The sequence below is a fragment of the Labeo rohita genome, chromosome 17, assembly GCF_022985175.1.
Source record: "Labeo rohita strain BAU-BD-2019 chromosome 17, IGBB_LRoh.1.0, whole genome shotgun sequence".
NCBI lineage: Eukaryota > Metazoa > Chordata > Actinopteri > Cypriniformes > Cyprinidae > Labeo > Labeo rohita.
In genome coordinates this window covers 18,843,420-18,865,363 of record NC_066885.1, presented here as the reverse complement: position 1 = coordinate 18,865,363, position 21,944 = coordinate 18,843,420, and the positions used below count along the sequence as shown (strand labels likewise).

Sequence of the window (21,944 nt, the reverse complement as noted above, 5' to 3'; positions counted from 1 at the left end):
AAGGAAAAATGTTAAGTTTACATGTAAGTAAATTTAAATAAATTTACATACAAATACATATCATGCATACTAATTTTTTTAAATATATACATGTATTTATATATACTTAATAAATATACACAGTATACACATATAGTATGTAAACAGACTTTTATTTTGAATCGATTAAATGCAACGAATCATTTTGCAGCTCTACAAAATGTATAAATGAATTTATAGAAATCTATCTACCTTTCAAAATCTTTCTAAACTATTTTTTTAGACAAAGCTTTGTCAAGCTAACATCTTTGTCAAGTCTTGATAAACTTAGGTTATGTTGTTAAAAAAAATATTACTGTTATAGCTAAATTTATTTCAACTTCCAAATTCAGATTTGCACATTTGCTTCCTTAAATTGAAATTCAGGAATGAAAATTTAAGACATCTTCAATTCAGTTCTGAATGGCGCACATCTCTGAAATTTCACGGTGGTAAAAATCTAGAATTTCGCGTTGTGTTTAATTAAATTAATTAAATGTGGATTAAAGGTTTTAAATGTATACTATTGTTTTCATAAAATAGATTCATGCTATTGCTCAGCAACACTAGCTGCTCTAGCTACATATAATACATAAATGTCTTCCAGCATCACACTGTAATCATGTCTCTTCTCTAGCTGCTTATATGATTCACATATGACAAGGTACTGTGATTCAAGCCAACAATCTGAATTAAACATCAGGGTCTGAAGAATGGATGTCTCCTCTCATAGGATATAATACATTATGAATCAGGAAACAGATAGAGTCTAATGTCCAATCACGCAGACAGTGCCAACACGAGAAGGAAACTTGACTTAGCCAATTGATGTAATAGTGTTTGGATGGCTTACGCCATTGAGCTCTGCCACATGAACTTGAGGCCTAACACGTTGATTTCTCACAACCTGCCGCATGAATATCGTCTGAACGGTAACATAAAAAAACGGAGAGGCAAAGAGGGTGAGTGGAGTGGCAAACAAAAGTCCAGCTGTGAGCCTGTAGAACCAGCGTCTAAATGAAGACGGAAAAGATGGAAAACCAAATGTGTTAGAATACCATAATTTACATTTGAAATGCATCCACAGCATATTACATTCACAAAGCGTTTCATTGAGCCTTCAAATGAGTATTTCTATGGATTTATTTGTCTGGGTTATTTATTTATTGATGTTTTCCGTAGTCACACTGAATGTCAAATTGTATGGGGCAGGAGCTTAAGCAGTCATGCAACAGCAGGTGGTGATGCTTCTAGGATAGACAAGCTGCGCATAGATACACAAACTGCCAATCAACTGGGGTTTGTATGGTACAGTGAGTGTTGAAACTCGGAGACAGAATCACTCGTTAGAGAAGCTCCAAATGTCAAACAGGCCATACATAACCTTTTAACTTTGGGGACGCAGCCCTGTAAGGTTACATAGGCTATATATCACAGTATAGCTACATCTGTTATTGCCTTTCACCCTAGAATAAAAAAGGACACTTCCTTAAATTCATCTATACATTGAGAAACACAGAATATAGGCAGAATCACATGATGGAAAAGATACGACACTTGTATTCACAACACGTGGCTCTCGGAAAGTGAAAATGGATGTAAAAGGATTACAGAAGTGATTGCCGGAGCCTCTTGAGGTATATTGCATGTGAAATTTAACAACGGGCTATATACAAATGTACATATATAAGGAGGAGTGCATGTAAGTTTTTCAGTCTGGTTCTCATGAGAGCACTTTGAATGCGACCCATTAAATATAACCCAAAAATAAAATAATTCATAATAGTATTAAATAGAATACGTTATTATAATTAGTCGGATTAAAAAGGTAATTGTGCATCACCAGCTGTCAACCATGTCTTATTTACATTTTGTATTTTTTATTTATTTATTTTTATGTTATATGTGCACCTGTAAGTATTGTACATATGTACCATTATTGGCTGTATGGTTGAGTGCAGAAATGAAAGAAAACTGTCATTGTTTATTCTAATGTTTTGTGTTTTTTTCTGACTGAATTATGCATTTCAGGCATGATTGGGTGAATTATTTTGGCCACGCCCCACAGGAAGCCTAATTCCATTTGAAATGGAGTGACAAGAAGAAAAATTTACTATACTGTAAAGAAGTTCAACAAAGGTAATACATTCTGCTACGATGTCAATTAATTTCCCAACCCATCCCATCATTCTAGACTACTTTTTCAGACAAAGCTTTATCAAGTCTTGATAAACTTTGCTTTTGTTGTTAAAAAAAAAAATAGAATAATGCAATTTTAATTCTACTTCTAAATTCAAATTTTTACATTTGCTTCTTCAAATTCAAATTCAGGAATACGAACTTATCCTCATCCTCAGTTCAGTTCTGAACGGCGCACAACCCTGAAATTTGACGTGGTAATAATCTAGAATTTCGCATTGCATATTTAGCGCTCACTCGTCAGCATCTTTATTAACCAAGTTTGAATGGAAGTGTCAATTAGTTGGTAAAACCTCGGCAAAATGCGTTCAACCCCTGAGGCCATCTATGAACACAGTGTACAAAAGACAATAGCGAAAGTGTGACAGCTTGGATCTCAGACCAGGTGCACCTATGCTGATCAGCGTGGTTGAGACAACTCTATGTGAAAAATGTGGCCTGGGGGTGTTAAAAACTAAATGGAGACAGAACTGCTCTGTCAAATGAAATCACTAATTATGACTTCCACCAAATCCCTCAGTGCAGGGAACTGACGGCTCTTTTAATGGGACCATTGGCATAATGAGAAGGAGAGAGAGAGTGAGAGAAACTGTCTAAAAGGGGAGTCTAGCGTTGACTGACATCTTTGATGTCGAAACCAATTAGATTGGGCAGAACGGAGTGGACTCGTCGCTCCCCCTTTCCCGAGTTTATTATATTCTGTCACAGACGCAAGGCTCGATTTGTCAATTCGGTATCAGGTTGTGTGTGTGGCTGACGGGAAGGGGGATGTGGAGATTGACAGGGTTTGGAGGGCCCGGAGAACAAATGAGTGTGTCTGATAATGGGCATTCCACGCACCGTGTGACATTTTCTACCCAGCTGTCCGTGGGCCTGTCTAGCGTTTAAAGAATCGGGCCCTTTGTGCGGCCACTCTGAATGGAGGCCCTGAGCAGTTTCCCAGAGAGGAAACTGAGAGGCTAATAGAGCGAGTGAGATGTGTTGCCAGGTTCTTTCATTATGTCCATATTCCAAGGGTTGTGTTAACGAGGCGCCGCCTCAGGTTGAGGGTAACAAGCTGTCTATCACTCCACAATCACATACACGCACACACACACACACATATACAGAAAAGGGGCGGAGGCAGAGAGAGTCCCGGTGCTAACAAGGGCCACAAAAACCACTGATGTTAGGTGTAGAGTTCGGTGCCAGATCAGTTAGTGCCTTTAAATGGGCTTCAGAACCGTAATGTACACGTCAAGAGGAAGGCCCATACGAAGCAGAAAGATTCACTGTAGCAACTGTAGTGAATTTAACGCACAAGGTAGCTCAGACCAACATTTTTATGAAAAAAAAATGCTGTTAATATAGGAAGCTGACAAATAGAATCCAATGGGTATGAGGGCGCAGTGATTCACTTAAGTAGTAGTAAAAAAATCTGCCTTAAGGGGACAGTTCTGTCATATTTACTAACCCTCATGTCATTCCAAAGCTGTATGACCTTATTGCTTTATATTATGCGTCTTCATGTTCAGGCCAAAGACCCCTTTGAGAGTGACTGCCCAGCCTATAATAATGTACATATAGTGCTGTATTAATGTATGTATTTAATTTAAAATATTCATTATTACTTTATACTTGCACTTTTTACATTTTTACTTAACATTTTGGCAAATCAGTGCCTAATTCGTATAAATTTGTACAATCTCATTGGAATGTTTTCATGCAATTATGCAGTTAGAGTTAGGGGTGGACATTCATGCTTAGGTTTATTTCTAAAAATCTCTACAAATCACATTATACGAATGAATAGAAATTTCAAATAGTTAGGTTTTCTCATGAAATTGTAGCATTTGCTTTAAAAACACAAACAATCATTTAAAGATTGACTAAATTTTGAACAACACTGACAAAAAATGTTGAAAATGATTAAACCATGGCGTTTAAGTACCTTTGAGTGTCATATGAATATGATAAATCAGTAGCATTTTATATAGCGAAGTACCATGTACCATGCCACTATCACCTTATTTTTTGTAAGGAAATTTGCCTCAGGCGTACAATGTCAGAATGGTAAAATTGGAGTGAGTTCAGGGGAAATTCCCCTCAGTTACATTACTTTACTCCATTTCTCTGTTAGTGTTGTCGCACAGTACAGTGTACACAAGTACATTGATTTTCAGGTCAGTTCATTCATGCATTCAGAAAAGCCTGATTCCTGTGGTGTGAACATCAGCAACCGGAAAAGATGGTTTGGGAATTTTAATGAATGTGTACATTTATATATATATATATATATATATATATATATATATATGTGTGTGTGTGTGTGTGTGTGTGTGTGTGTATGTGTGTTTGTATAAAATTGAGCATTATATCCAGAGGTGCATGCTGCGTACTGAGATAGATGTTGATAGATGTTAATGTACTGTCACTGTCTTAGATCGACTAACTGTAATACTGTATACAATTTCCATACAAACTTAGAGAATAAATCTAGGCTATATGCTGCTGGATTCAGAGCAAAACGCAAAAACTCTGGCATTGCTTTCAATTATTTCACTCTGCAGTTCTTAAACCGTGCATATTCTCACTTCCCGGAACCCGCCAAAATAAAAGCTTGCTGATTTGTGACCCTGGACCACAAAACCAGTGATAAGTAACACGAGTATATTTGTAGCATTAGCCAAAAATACATTGTATGGGTCAAAATGATTGATTTTTCTTTTATGTCAAAAATCATTAGGATATTAAGTAAGGATCATATACCATGAATTTATTTTGTACATTTCCTACTATAAATATATAACTTCATTTTGGATTAGTAATATGTATTGCTAAGAACTTTATTTGGACAACTTTGAAGGTGATTTTCTCAATATTTTGATTTTTTCTGCACCCTCAGATTCAAGATTTTCAAATAGTTGTGTCTCGGCCAAATATTGTCTTATTCTAACAAACCATATATCGGTTATTTATTCAGCTTTCATGATGTATAAATCTAAATTTAAAAAAAATGTACACTTATGACTGATTTTGTGATCCAGAGTCACATTTTAGTTTTGAAAATGTTGAAAATTCATATAAAAAGTAAACAAGAAAAAAACTAAACTAAAACTAAATATTAGTTATATTTAATGGGTCACACTATATTAAACTGAATCTGCAGGTGCTCCTGATTATATAATTGTGACCATGTACCATAAAATCAGTCATAAGGGTTTGCATAAGATTTAAAAGATTTGTATGGTTTGTTAGAATAGGACAGTATTTGGCCAAGATACAGCTATTTGAAAATATGGAATCTGAGGGTGCAAAAAAATCAAAATATTGAGAAAATCGCCCTTAAAGTTGTCCAAATTAAGTTTTTAGCAATGCATATTACTAATCCAAAATTAAGTTTTGATATATTTACAGTAGGAAATTTACAAAATATCTTCACCGAACATGATCTTCACTTAACATCCTGATTTTTGGCATAAAAGAAAAATCGATAATTTTGACCCATACAATGTGTTTTTGGCTATTGCTACAAATATACACGTGCTTTTTAAGACCTGTGGTCCAGGGTCGCAGTTTATCAGATCAATAAAAAGTCACTCAATTAAAAAAAAACAAAAACAAAAGAAGAGGTGAATTGTTTCCAATGTATATTTATTCTGGCAGGAAAGCATTTCTACTTCTTTGGACTCATGGAGTCAGTATATTTGTTTTCTTCGCCTTGTTACTCTGAGTGCATTTGGAGGGCAACAGACATCCTCTTTTAGGGTGCATTAGGACCTATGAAACATGTACTTTGCCTTGTACTGACTACTAAATGCAGAGCTATGCTTATCGCATGGAAGAGCAAGAATCAAAATAAAGCAAAACAACTGTGTGGAAACACAAGGGAGTGTGTGCAAGCACCAGGAAGATCTTCAACTTCTACTGTGTTAATGTGTCGAAACAGATACTCCACTGCTCTCATTTGCTCCCTGTACAGTTTTCAAGTCATCCGTGACATAATAAGGGGAATGGAAATAATACTAATAAAAAGAGTGTTATTTAATTTAGTATTACCTTGTTTACCAAAGGCAGTTTTCTGATTCCTAGTGCTTGCTTCAAAACGCTGTTTGTGCTTTTGAAATTTAGGTCATTCATCTTGAAGTCAGTGAACCAGCTGACACGTTTGGTTTGCAGCCGGGTGTGAAATTAAGATCCATTTTCAAGCTCAAATTAGGATGTCAACTAATACACAAGTATTCCATTTTCTCATATGCAGTCTTCAGAGTCTGAACAATTATCCATCCAAGCCGCCCAATTAAAAAACGCCTGAATTTATGCTGAAAACAGAAGTTTTGAACAAAGACTCTATTAAATAATGATGAGGTGAAGGGTTAATAAAGCTGTATCTGTTGATTTGGCAGTTTTGGGAGCTTGTTGAGCGGGGGGGAGCAGCGGGTGGGGTGCGCTCCCTCTCCTCTGACCTTTTACAACTTGCGTCCTTGTCACAACATATCTCCTCTCGCCAATGACCTATTAAACTCCCCTGGCCTCAGTCATTCAGCTGCGCTACTGTCAGTGTGCGTGCCTACCTCGGCGGACACTAAATTACTCTATCCAAAGTAGGACACGTATAATCCTCCCATGCTGTATCTCAACATGCCAGGCTGCAGGATAAATAAATAAACGCAATCTCTGAAAATATTACACAAACACTGAAATCTGCAGCTTTAGAGCACTTGGAGTAGGGAATCATGAAAAGACCTGTCAATCATAACTGAATAGCTGCAATAATTCTGATTAATTTAATCTGAAAGGGAAACGTACACCATGTGTTGCTATGTCTTCACAACAAGGGCTTTTAAATGTAATTTTATATAATAAAATGTATATTAAATTTAAATATCTAATCAAATTCTATTTAATTATGCAGTTTTTCTTCAAAACACAAAAACCTTTCACAATTTATCTCAAACACAAGGATCACTGTCGATGCAACAAATCTATTTTATAAATACTTTATTATATGATATTGTCATATAATATCATAAAATGATGTTATTATATTTAAATAAATAATATAGAAAATATAATTCACATACAATTTTAATATTATATGTGTGACAATTTAAATATTCATATTATAAAGCAGACTATATCATGCAATATTAATATAATAATAATCTATTTTGTAAATGTATTATAAATATGAATATAACTATATAGTATTGCAGTATAACAAAGTAAAAGTATAAATAAATTAGAATATAACATGCCATATTAATATGATATATGAAACTTTTAAAATATATTCATATTTATAAAACAGACCATACCATGTAATATTAATATAATAATAATAATAATAATAATAATATTAATAATCTATTTTAGAAATATTTTATTAATGTACATATAATTACTATGTAATATTGAAGTATAACATGGTAAAAGTATATTAGTTATATTTCTGTTAATAAATTAGAATATAACATACCATATTAATGTGATATATGTAACTATTTAAGCATATTCATATTTATAAAACAGACCATAACATGTAATATAAATATGATAAAAAGAACATCAATAATAATATTAATAATACATCTATTTTAGAAATATTTTAGATACATAAATATAATGACTATATAATATTGAAGTATAACATGGTAAAAGTATACTAACATTAGATTTATATTAATAAATTAGAATATAACATGCCATATTAATATGATATGTGTAACTATATTTAAACAAATGTATATTTATAAAACAGACTATACTATGTAATAATAATAACCATCAATAATATTATTAATAAATCTATTTTAGAAATATTTTATAAATAGAATTACTATATAATATTACAGTATAACATGGTAAAAGTAATTAATTATATTTCCATTAATAAATTAGAATATAACATACAATATTAATATGATATATATAACTATTTAAACATATTCATATTTATAAAACAGACTATAACATGTAATATTAATATAATGATAATAACAACATCAATAATAATATTAATAATACATCTATTTTATAAATATAAATATAATTACTTTTAATATTGCAGTATAACATGGTGAAAGTAATTCATTATATTTCTATTAATAAATGAGAATATAACATACCATATTAAGATGATATATGTAACTATTTAAACATATTCATATTTGTGACCCTGGACCACAAAACCAGTCTTAAGTCGCTGGGGTTTATTTGTAGCTATAGCCAAAAATACATAGTATGGGTCAAAATTATACATTTTTCTTTTATGGCAAAAATTATTAGGAAATTAAGTAAAGATCATGTTCCATGAAGATATTTTGTAAAATTCCTACTTTAAATGTATGAAAACTTAATTTTTGATTAGTCATATACATTGTTAAGAACATTATTTGAAGAACTTTAAAAGCAATTTTCTCAATATTTAGATTTTTTTGCACCCTCAGATTCCTGATTTTTAAATGGTTGTATCTCGGCCAAATATTGTCGTATCCTAACAAACCATACATCAGTGGAATTCTTATTTATTCAGCTTACATATGATGTTTAAATCTCCATTTTGAAAAAATGACCCTTATGACTGGTTTTGTGATCCAGGGTCACATTTATAAAAACAGATCATGTAATATTAATATAATGATAATAACAACATCAATAATAATTTTAATAATAGATCTATTTTAGAAATAGTTTAGAAACATAAATATACTATAATATTGTGATATAATATAATAAAAATAAAAGTTGAGTGGACAGCCATGCCGCCACAAACTTCCATTTCTAATTTAATCTGATTTATGTGCCAAAATCTAGAAAAGACATTTTACACACAACCTTTTAAAAGTTTTTATTATTTCCATTTTGGCAATAAGGCCTGCCAAACCTCTGATGCTGATTCCTTATGCTCAAGAAGCCTCCGTTTGTTTGCAATCAGTGTGTGCATCATTTTAATTGTCCAACAAATGTGAACTGACACAGATCGATTTCCCAAGGATAAACACCCTGGGCTGTAACATTTCTATCCTTTAGTATCCATTTCTATAGCTTATTCCCACCCTCTCTGTTTTCGTGGCTTCTGAATGGGTGGCGACTCGCCCCTTGACTGCATGGGCTCGGCCTCTGCTTGGCTCCTTCTCTTTTTTTTTCTCTGTCAGAGTTTGCGTGCCGTTTTATAATGTTTTCATTGATGTCAAGACCTTGGTATAAAACATGACTAGCACTGCACTAATTCTCCCTGCGGTCCCCTGTGTCTTCCCCAGGCTTCCTCCTTCAGCGAGTGACACAGCTGCAGGACTATTTACCCTACGCCTTATTTCCCCTTTATCTTAGATGTCCCAGGATGTCAAAGGCTGTGAATTTAATATTGATTTTATAAAGTACTTTTACTGTAACATGTCAGCTTGGATTAGGCTCAAGCGCTCCACGGCTCGAGCAGTGAGCCGGGTTTGCACGCAATGTGGCTTTGCCGGGGCTCTCACTGAGCAGCTAACTGGAGCGAGTGCTTTATTTATTAAAGCGACAGTGTGCTGTGAAAGCAAGGACAGCACACAGCTCCCAGCGATCTGTCTGTCTTGTGTACACAGCGGCGCTGCTTTGTGTATACATTATGCTTGGCAATAGAAACCGATCGGAGACGTTTCGTTGGCTGATACGTAAACAGACCGATGAGTTTATAGATTGTATTAAGCCCCAGCGGCACGGTCCTGGAGCGGGTAGAGTCGAGCCCTTTACACCTTGTCCGTCCCCCAGCCTCGTACCCTGCTCGCTCCCCCCTCAAGGGTTGACATGAGGGAGAGATAGCGAGATATTTCCACACCCCTGATACTCAAAATGTCAGCTTGCTGATGTCTGCTTGTTACCACACTAACTGTATCAACACATTCCCATGATCCAACACAAACAGCAGATCCCGAGGGTGCGTGTACAAAAATATACTGGGGAGACTCTTACATGCTCCTTATTACTTCTGAAGATGTACTTAAGAGCTCACGGGCAAATTTAACCATGAACCCTAGAGCATAACTATAAACACACCTTTTATAAATGAATAAAATGAGGCCTTAATCTCTCTCAGATGAAATGAATCACGTGGGTTTTTTTTTTTTCAGAATCAATTACAGGCGATTTAGACAAGTGTGAAAAACTTAATACAGCATGACAGCAAGTTTTTCTGTAATATTTAGTAATTACCATCCCAGTTAAGAGGCTTCTGATTGACTGTGTTAGCCCACCCATTACGTGAACTTCAGAGGTCTTGTATATGTGCAAAGAAGTTGTAGTATGCATCAGTGGATGACTACATTGGGGGATGAAATTTATAGTATAACTCTGAATAATTTCTGAATATAAAAACTGTCCACAATAGGGGATTTCAGTCTTTTTTTACGTGCCACGGACCCCCAAATGCCTCTAGGCAAGAGACCCCCATCCTAAAATTTAATGGGCATCTATATAGTTTGTTTTTTTTATGTATAGTGAGTGAAAAAATATAAAATAAAATATTTTTTTGGAAAATATTTAGGTAGATTAGTTCTTACGTTATTACCTTATTGATAACACTACACTAAGGTGTCATTTGTTAACATTATTTAATGTATTAACTAACATGAACAAATAATGAACAATACATTTATTACACTATTTATACATTTAAACTAATGTTAACAAACACAACTTGTGATTGTAATAATGCATTTGTAAATGTTGAAATTAACATAAACTAAGAATAATAAATACTGTAGAAGTATTGTTCATTCTTAGTTCATGTTAACTGTAGTTAATTAACTATTGGTAACATTAGTTAATGTAGTTAACTGATGAACCTTACTGTAAAGTGTTACCACATTATTATTATACCATTATATGTTGTTGATATATTATATATATTATATATTATATATAATGTTATGTTGTTTTTCTTTTTATTTCTTATTTATTTATTTATTACATTTTTATGCTGGTTATCACCCTTGAAAACATGGTCCTGTATATATTTGTGTGTATATATATATATATATATATGGGGAAAAATATTCAACAAAAAATAGTATTAAACGTACATGCTGCACCATATTTTATAAATGTACTCTTATATATTCATGTTGGTTTCATATGGTTTTTAGGGCATATAAACCCAATTTTCAAGAAAAAATTTATAAATCAAAAAATGTCATTTGATGTAATCATCGAGTAAAAAATGATAACATATTTCCTTTACACCTTGAATAGATGCAAGTGAACACATTCTTTCCCAAAAAAGCTATACAAATATATTTTAATGTATTTATTTTGCAAATATGGTATAAGGAATTATTACATTTCAACATCTGTGTGACATTTTTTTTTTATCCTGAACAAACCTTGCCATAAAAGGTGGGTTAGTTCACCCAAAAATGAAAATCTATTCATCATTGCTCACCCTTCAGAACAAAAATTAAGATATTTTAGATGAAATCTGACAGCTTTCTGACCCTGCATAGACAGCAATGCAACTGACACATTCAAGGCCCAGAAAGGTAGTAAGGAAATTGTTAAAGTAGTCCATGTGGCATTAGTGGTTCAACTGTAATTTTATGCAGCTACAAGAATATATTTTGTGTGCAACGAAAACAAAAATAACCTTTTTAAACTGTTACTCAAATTTATTCTGTCAATGCAGGGTCAGAAAGCTCTCAGATTTTATCAAACATATCTTAATTTGTGTTCCGAAGATGAACAGAGGTCTTACGAATATGGAACAACATGAGGATGAGTAATTAATGGCAGATTTTCATTTTGAGTGAACTGTCCCTTTAATACAGTTTGTTTCTTAAAGTGCAGCATACATACAAAGTATTTAACGTCACATTGTGTTTGGTTTCAAGCAAAGGTTTGGTGACAAATAAAAGGCGCGATTTAACAGTAGATCTCATAGATGATACCGAGTTTCACACTTGGCCAGATGTAAGCCGTACACCTCCTCGCGACCACGCTGATGGAAACAGTGTTTGACAGACACCCTCGCATCAACAATGGAGCAGAGAAAAGAGGAGAGAGGAGAGATGTCCCCATGCCCTCCACATTCTGTGTTTGTTCTCTGGAGCGTGTTGTATTATAAACACATCCAATTTGGGAAAGCAGACGAGGAAAGGAGGGGTGCTGTTGGGAGCTAGGCCGCTCTTCGCTTACACATGCTTCATTACTCTGTAGCCCAAACTGTTCACCGACCCGCTCACCCCGGATTGCTCCCATGGCATGGGGAGACCAACACTGCCTAATAAGGGCTTAAAGTAGGGAAGTCATTGGTTAATCCAGGCAGGAATTCCAGCAGGGCATCATAGGAGTTGGACAGCTCTCCATGGCATGAGCTCTGATCCGTATTCTTCCCTTCATTAGCATGGGGCCTGAGGAACCTGGCAGAACAAATTAATCCACCTGCAGGCCCCCCCTACCATGCTAAGACTTTCCATCTTGACAGAGGCCGTCATGGAAGGCGCATTAATGAGGAGCTCCTGCATACCTTCGAAAATGAATCTTGGAGAGAAAAAAAAAAATCAAGTAATGAAACTTCTAAGACAGTCAAACATACATTATGAACATATGAAGTAGGTCCGTACCAGTCACGGTGAAACTAAATGGAGGAAAAGACGTATCCATTATCCAGTAGAAGTAACTGGTGACCCCAGGGCCTCATCTAGGCCCCCTCACAAGCCCTACCACCTGACAAGCCAACTAAAACTCTCAATATTTCATTAAAGCAATTAAGCTTCCCTGGACAGATGCTCCCCGTTGACAGAATCACTCACTGCTGAAAATGTCTACACTGTAATCTGTTGCTTGAGTGAAACCATTAAAAGAGCATGAAAACAATTGCCCTGTTTGCACCGAGTCCGCGCCCAGCCCATGGCTCAAAGCCACCCACGTCATGTCGCATTAACGGCGCGGCTCACTTTCGGCTGTTTTCGTAGGTGAATTTAACCACATCACACATGACGAAAACGTGTCTCTGTAATCCCCCGAAAGCTCTTTAATAATGTAGTGGAATTCAAATGAACAGGCACGGAAGACAACCCTAAAATACAGCGCAATGAGGGGAATGACCTACGGCTGCAAGGAGCAAAGGAAATATCTAATCCCATTAGAAGACTGTTGATCCAGCCTGGCATTTCTAACACTTGTGTCAGTTCCAAAAGGTTCAAACGCTGATCTGGAGGTCTGGAGACTATGCGCATCACTTTGTTTTCATGAATGTGCAGCGATGGAAGGGCTAAACAAAAGCAAAAACCTTTGTACAGCAATATATTGCAGCTGATTACCACAAAATGTAATGGGATAGTTCACCCAAAAATGAAAATTATTTGCTAACCCTTAATCCATCCTAGGTGTATATGACTTTCTTCTTTCAGACGAATACAATCAAAGTTTTAGCTTTATAGCTTTATAATGGCAGTGAATGGCTGTTGAGATTTTAAAGTCCAATAAAGTGCATCCATCCATCATAAAAAGTATGGCTCTGGATGGTTAATAAAGGCCTTCTGATGTGAATCGATGTGTTTGTGTAAGAAAAATATCCATATTTAAAACTTTATAAACTGTAATCTGTAGCTTCCGCTAACTGTCGTACACACATTCTCGAGAGAGTGGTGTTCCAGCGGATGACGTATGGACATAGGCGTACCATAAGCTCTGGTGAGAATATGCTAGTCTTGTGAAAATCAAGTTTTGTTTACAGCAAAGGAAAACCAGTCTCCTCTTGGCATATATCGCAGTCCTCCCAACATTTTTCTTTACAAATCCTCATTTTGTACTTCTAATTCATGACTGGTGGTTTATTTTGCTGTCTCCACTGCACTTCCGCCTTCATCACTGCCTTTACCTACATCCTACTGGAATGCCATTCTATCATGAACGCATGTATGACAGTTAGTGGAAGCTAGATATTATGGTTTTGCAAGTTATAAATATGGGTATTTTTCTTACACAAATGCATCGATTTGCTTCAGAAGGTCTTTATTAACCCCCCGGAGCCATGTTGAGCACTTTTTATAATGGATGAATGCACTTTATTGAACTTCAAAATCTTAACACCCATTCACTGCCATTACAAAGCTTGAAAGAACCAGGACATTTTTAGTATAACTCTATAACTGTATTTGTCTAAAAGACGAAAGTCATATACATCTAGGATGAGGGTGAGTAAATCATGGGGAAATTTTTGGGTGAGCTATCCCTTTAATTTCAAGTTGTCTAAATTCAGGTAGAGTGAGGCACTTACAATGGAAGTGAATAAGGCCAGTTTGAGACCTGACTAAAATTAATAAAATGCTCACTGTTTAATACAACCATAAGACATAAACAATAAGATTTTTGTGTGGAAAAAAAATTTATTGTGTACTAATGTTTACTGTTTCTGACCATTTTATATATTATTACAACAATTAGAACCTTTGGATAAATGTAAATGGAACACTTTATCATGTTTCTTGGAAAAAACTTTTTTTTAATACCACTTCAAAGCTTTGGTTGTCACATTATTTTGCAGATGCATTCATTTACATGATGCAATTTCACTTAAAGAAGTACACTTCCAGAACAAAAATTTGCAGATAATCTACTCACCCCTTTGTCATCCAAGATGTTCATGTTTTTCTTTCTTCAGTCGTAAAGAAATTATGTTTCTTGAGAAAACATTCAGGAATGTTTCCTCTAAACAATCCCAGCCGAGGAAGAAGGGTCATATGCAGCGAAATGATCGATTAAAAAGACAATTTATATACTTTTTAACCTTAAATGCTCGTCTTGTCTAGCTCTGCGTGGACTGTGCATTCCGGTTCAATACAGTTAGGGTATGTCGAAAAACTTCCATCTTATTTTCCCCTCCAACTTCAAAATCGCTGTTTTACCTCACTTCGGTTTACCTTTTATTGTAAAGGGTGTTTGACTCTCATTGCATGTTTACTTTGTAAACACTGGGTCTGTACTTCTGCAGCGATGTAGGATGATTTTAAAGTTTGAGGAGAAAATAAGATAAGAGTTTTAACTTTATTGAACCAGAATGCACAGAGCTAGACAAGATGGGCATTTGAGGTTAAAAAGTATATAAATTGTAAAATATTTTTTTTAGAAAATAACTGATCATTTTGCTTGATAAGACCCTTCTTCCTTGGCTGGGATTGCTTAGAGCCATTTGAAGATGCATTTAAAATGCATTTTGGAAGTTCAAACTCACAGGCACCAATCAAGTCCAAAATGTTTTCCTCAAAAAACATAATTTCTTTACGACTGAAGAAAGAAAGACATGAACATCTTGGATGACAAGGGGGTGAGTAAATTATCTGTATATTTTTGCTCTGGAAGTGAACTTCTTTAATATTTGTATTTCTGATAACATTTCAAAAATGTAACCCATTTTATGCTGTTTAAAAGTACATGACACATGGTAAATTCTTGCTGAAAAGCAATGTAATTGTGGTAATTTAATAGGGACTCACTGGCGCCCTCTAGCTGGTGAAAATCAAGGGACCCTACAACCCGCCCTGGTTTAAAAAAAAAAAACTGATTTAAACAGCCTAAATAATAAACAAGTAATAACAGAAGAATGAATGTAATGTATACACTTTGCATTTCTACTGTAGATGCCTCACAATAACCTCAATTTTTGCTAATATAATGGCAAAATCAAAATTATTACTATTTTTTGTAGAACATCAACATTATGTAGTAGTGATCAAAACAAATGCTGTCAATTGAGATTGAAACGTAATACAAGGGTCCTGTGCCAGTGACAAAATAAATTTACTTATTTTTTTCAAAGAATGTGTGTTAACACAATTGCTTTAAAAAGTGGTATAATAAAAAATTGGGAATATACTACGTTATTAGACTGAAATCAAAAGACCATGTAATTTTACCAAAATCAGGAAACGTATTTCTAAGGTTTGTGGCATGTCCAAGATGATGGTGGGCTCACAAATTAAGACACTAATACTGCAAGCACATGGCACCTTAGATTATCCTGAGCAGTGCTTGCAGACTAGTGGAGCGAACTTAACATGACCTCCACCTCCCCCAGCAGCGTGCGCCCCCATCACTCCCCAGCTGTGCGTGTGCAGAGGGAATGGTCCTAAGACGAGTCCCCATATATAATGCATAACCGTGTTGGGTCATATTTATGGACCATTTACGAGTATGCAAGCACAGAACAGAAATGTAGCTCCCCTCAGACATGCTAGCACTGGGTTAGACTGAATCTTTGCAAAACATGTTTGCACAACTGGGAGGGGAAAAAATGGGTGAGCACATTAATTTGTGTCATGATGAATAAATAAACACAAGAAAAAAGCAAGGAGAAATCTGTTCCTAGAAACAGGTTTTACAAACAAGAAAATCTCTGGGATAAAATTAAACATGCCTCGCACGTTTCAGAAACATATTTTCATGCATGAAATGTCTAGTCGTTCCATGACATTGAAATACTTGTTAAAAAAATAAATATGAGCAGGTTAACATGAAAGACGAGAGATTCTGCTGTTGCCAATGGTTACCTATACTAGGACAAACACATACATATTGGGTTATTCACTCTATTAGTTTCTAGGCAACATGTTTCTGGACTGCATTTCAACCTGTCACACCAATGTTCTCGAAGCAGACAACAAACAAATACACATACTGCTTCTCTGTCAAGGGTTAATAAAAACAGCATCAGCTGCATTTGATATTTAAACATTAAGTCTATATTATGTATATATTTATGACTAATTTGTTCTGCTGTGTTCATAATAAGAGTGGGAGCACATTTAGCTTGTTTAGCTTAAGCTAAAGCACATTACATTTAATATTTGCCTCACAGATGCTTACTGAAATCATCTTTATAGACATGCACAGAACTATGAAAACCTATGAAGGTCTATAATATCTGCAGAAAACGATCCGTTGACATTTTCAATCATGTAATCGGCATATGCTATATATAACCGTCATTTACCAGAAGGGGCTAATTGGAACGTGGTAACCTTGAAAACAAGGTTGTCAGTTCATTTTGACAGTCATCTATTGCACAACAGCGCTGGCTAAAGACATATTTATCTGCACACTTTTCGGCTTATGCTTACACACTAATGACTTCAATTAAACCTCTATCAAGATAAATCCGGGTTTAAGAGGTCAAGCTAGATATAGTCTGTTTAAGATAAATCCTCTACTGTAAAGAAGTTTCTTAACAGATCCAGAGACGCATAGTTTATAGTGTAAAAAATTCTGTTTGATTAATCACAATTGTTGAAATTGTGCCATGCTGAATGTTTAATTGGTTATACATAGATATGTTTGTCAATGTGTTTGTCTCTCTCGTTCGTATTCTCTTGCTCTGTGCCTTTCACACATATAGGATGCTCCTACATGATCATTAAACATGACCACTTTTCCCATTGCTCTTTATGAGATGTACACCAAACTACAACACTTCAAGCAAACCATTACAAGTTTGAGTTTAAAATTATATAATACTGTTTAAAATAAATTCTTTGGGACTTGATGGTAAAATAAAAAATAAGTTTAAAGTGTGTCCAAAAACTTTGAAGGACCCATATTCCAGAGTAGGATGTCTGGTTCACTGTTGCTAAAAATCTTCCCGTGACTCCCTCATGGTACGGCTAATCCAGGTCTTGACATCTTCGAAATCCCTGTTTCCCTGTTGGAGAGAGATGCTACACAGTCAATCACTTAATCACAGGAAATCCACAGGAACTCTCAAATATGTATTTACTAACATTGTCTAATCCCTTTAATTATGGGTTGACCTATGTCCTGCAGCTGCTGTGCTTTGCGGCTTTGTGGTAAAGTTTGGTGATCTTTGCTCGGCCTGAACTGTTATTCATGCATACAGTCATATTCTCAGGGGCTCAATGCAGACAAAAAGTGAATGGCTAGTCATAGTAGGGTTGCCCTCAACTAATGATTTTTCTGGTCGACTAGTAGTCGTTCATTTTATGCATTAGTTGACAAATCGCATGTTTATTAATAAACGATCACAAATGTGGTTGTAAATTATCCTAGCTGAGAAATAAGGGTCTTATCTAGCGAAACGATTGGTTATTTTTATAAAAATAATTTATATACTTTTTAATGTCAACGCTCGTCTTGTCTTACTCTGCCTGAACTTTTTTCCTGTTCATGACAGTTAGGGTATGTCGAAAAACTCCCATCTCATGTTCTTCCTCAACTTCAAAATCATCCTATATCGCTGTTTTACCATTTTTGTTAAGGGTGTTTGATCTTCTGTGCATGTTCACTTTGCAAAGATTGGGTCAGTACTTCTGCAGCGATGTAGGATGATTTTGAAATGATTTTTGAAGTTGAAAATACAAGTTTTTCGACATACCCTAACTGTCTTTAGTCAGAATACACAGAGTTCAGGCAGAGAAAGACAAGAGGAGTGTTCAAGATTAAAAAGTATTTAAATTGTAATTTTTTAAATGAAAATAACTGATCGTTTTGCTAGATAAGACCATTCTCCTTTGGCTGGGATTGTTTACAACCGCATTTGGGATCGTTTGAAGCCGCATCTCCCAAGTAGTGAATGCACCTGTATGCGTGTTTCATACAGATCACATAATCTGAGAATATTTGTTTTACATTTGAATTGGTGTATTTAACAATATACATTTCACTCTCTATAGATATATTTTTCATGCGTGTAAGGCAAGAATACACAAAGTTCCGAAGTGACACACAGGGGCCTAAGCAAATCTCGGGGAAGGTGGGCCCTGGAGGTTGTTTGCTTTTATTATTTTACAAAAGCATAATGTTTTAAATCTATAAAGAGTCTTTACAGATTCGAAAGATGTATTACACTTATCTATATGAGTATTTTAAGAGCAAGTGACTGCATCAGCACCTCCATCTGTCATGCAGTGAGTGCACTACTGCTCAGCTTCCACACTCCGCACAGACACTTCAGTATTCAAAATTTTGCTAGGTTAACATTAGATTGAGCAGCCATGTAAAGCTGCTACTACTTACATATTTCAGATAAAAAGCCATATTTCAGGTTGAAGAATGATAGGTGAGCATTTGGATGTCCTGTCCGATGTACTATATCACCACATAGACCAGCCGGTAACGATCTGTCTGTCACGGACTGTGTGACTTTGCCACTTCCGGTGGATTTTCTTCCCTCTGACTAAGTGACTAATAAAATTTTGGTGGACCAAGCCTATTCTCATTGACTAATGGTTGATCAACTATTAGGGGGCAGCCCTAAGTCATATTGAAGCATGAAACTCTAATAGAACATGAAGAGATGTTTGTTATTTGGGATAAAGACAATAAAAAAACGTAACTGGTAATTAACATGGCTCAAGAGTAGTAAATGAATAAGTGCAATTTTATATAATGTTATAAAAGTTATAACTTATATTAAAATATATAATAGGTCCCACTTTTTATTAGGTGGCCTTAACTACTATGTACTTACATTTAAATGAATCATTTGGTATAATGCACTTATTGTGTATATGTTTTTACACTGTACTTATATTTTAAAAATACCTGCATGCAATTACATCTGTAATTACATTTGACCCATCCTTTACACCTTAACCCACCCTTAAACCTACCCATACCACCAAACCTGTCCCTGACCATGCCCGTATCCCACCTCAATAGCAGCAATATTGTTTTGCAATACAATATGAACACAAGATACAATATGGACAAGATTCTATATGTGACCCTGGACCACAAAACCAGTCATAAGTAGCACAGCTATGTTTGTGGCAATAGCCAACAATACATTGTATAGGTCAAAATTTGCGATTTCTCTTTAATGCCAAAAATCATTAGGATATTAAGTAAAGATCATGATCCATGAAGATATTTTGTCAATTTCCTACCGTAAATATATCAAAACGTAATATTTGATTAGTAATATGCATTGCTAAGAACTTCATTTGGACAACTTTAAAGGCAGTTTTCACAGTATTTTGATGTTTTTTCACCCTCAGATTCCAGATTTTCAAATAGTTGTATCTCGGCCAAATATTGTCATATCCTATCAAACCATACATCAGTTGAAAGCTTATTTAGCTTTTAGATTATGTATACATTTCAATAATTTGACCCTTATTACTGGTTTTGTGGTCCAGGGTCACATATGCATGTAGATGTCTGATCCGGATTTTGATTAATTCTATATAATTTAAGCATCTGCTCTGCTTTTTTTTTTTTTTTTTAGTATAATTAAAACAATTCCACAGACCTGAAACTCCATGCTGTTAAAATTAGTCTGGTCTTTTAAACATTTTGACAAAATATTAAAGCTCAAACTCTAACAAATTAAAGCTGAAATGAGTTAGCTACTATTGCCTTTGGGAAATAATTCTCTCCTTTGTCTTCAGGGAATGTGCAGGTGCTAACATGCATGCCTAATTGACTAGATAAAGCAATTAATTATGGAGGAGATTAATGATCTCACTTTCTCTGGTCGGCTGCTTGAACCTCTATATGGCGATGCCGTTGCATATGAAAAAACGTTGATTTTTCTTTTCTTAGTTTCCTATCCTGCCTTTCGTCTGCTGAGTATAAAAGTTCGAGAATATATTTTTCGCAGTAAAATGTCCATTTTGAACTGGTCATTGGTCCGACGTCTCTCTCCGATGACTCTGATAGTGCACCGTAACCTTCACAGCAGCAACAAAAAACACCAACCCGACCTTCCTTCCAGAAGCGGTTGCTATGAAACCCGTATAATTCATTTACACGCCGCATACAAATATGTGGACAATTAACCCCTTTTGTTTGCATAATAAATTTGTATATTTAATGGGAGCTCATCCACATGTGCTCCACAAGCTCGGAGAACACAAAGCGGCCGCATTGTGCAAAGCGCAACGCCCCATCCACTGCAATCATGCCCTGCTACCTGATTTCAGCACAGAGCCAGAGAAGGAGGATAAATTACCCCTAGCACAGCACAGAGCTTTAATTATAGCCTTGCAGACAAGAGAAAAGCTCATTGATGTGTAGATGAGGATGGACTATGCATGTTGCACTGAAAGAACCCATGTTTTGGTGATTCTCTATCAAAAGAACAGCTGGGTTGCCATTTTCTCTCAAATTAGATTTCACCAAAGCAATGCAATGTGAAACTAAGAGACGCAATTTCAAAAGTTATTTTTCTTGTTTGTTGAGTCATAAGAGCAACAGGAAAAGTCGATCTTGAATTATGTTAGTTGGCAAAAACGGGAAAGGAAGCAAACATCCCAATCATCTGCGCTAGGTTCAAAGGTTGAATTGAAACGCTCTTAAATGAGACCATTTTGCAGCTCAACCTTTTCAGAGCTGCCGGCAGAATAATGTTCACAGAAAGATCCAGCTCTTGCACGCCACAACGTGAATTAATAATTTCGTACATTCAGACGACACAAGCGACATTTTAAAAAAGAAACAAAGAAGTAAATCATGCCGTCCCAGCAGTGGAGGCGTGTTGAGCTTAGTTGATGCAGCTATAAAGTGAGGGAATGCTGGGTGAAAGTGTTACCTGTGTCCATGGTGCTGCTGTCCTGGTGACGGTGGTCCAGCCTCTGTTTGTTTTCAGAGCGCTTTTAAAAAAGATTGTGTGGTGAAACATTGAGTTATTGATACCTCAGCATGCCTCAGAGAGAAAAAGGCTCCACCCAAGAGTGAACCCTGTGACCTGAGGGTGATGAAAAACGAGAGACCCCCATCCCATCCCATCTCACACACACACACACACACACACACAG

General features: G+C 35.4%; 1 protein-coding gene across 1 annotated transcript in view; it reads left to right on the top strand.

Moving 5' to 3' along the window:
• Positions 1 to 21,944, top strand: part of g2e3 (G2/M-phase specific E3 ubiquitin protein ligase) — a 102,602-nt gene that overhangs the window by 67,497 nt on the left and 13,161 nt on the right. The window contains exon 2 of the mRNA XM_051133378.1: positions 2,050 to 2,157. The gene's annotated coding sequence lies outside the window, so the exon portion shown is untranslated. The remainder of the gene's footprint in view (positions 1 to 2,049; positions 2,158 to 21,944) is intronic.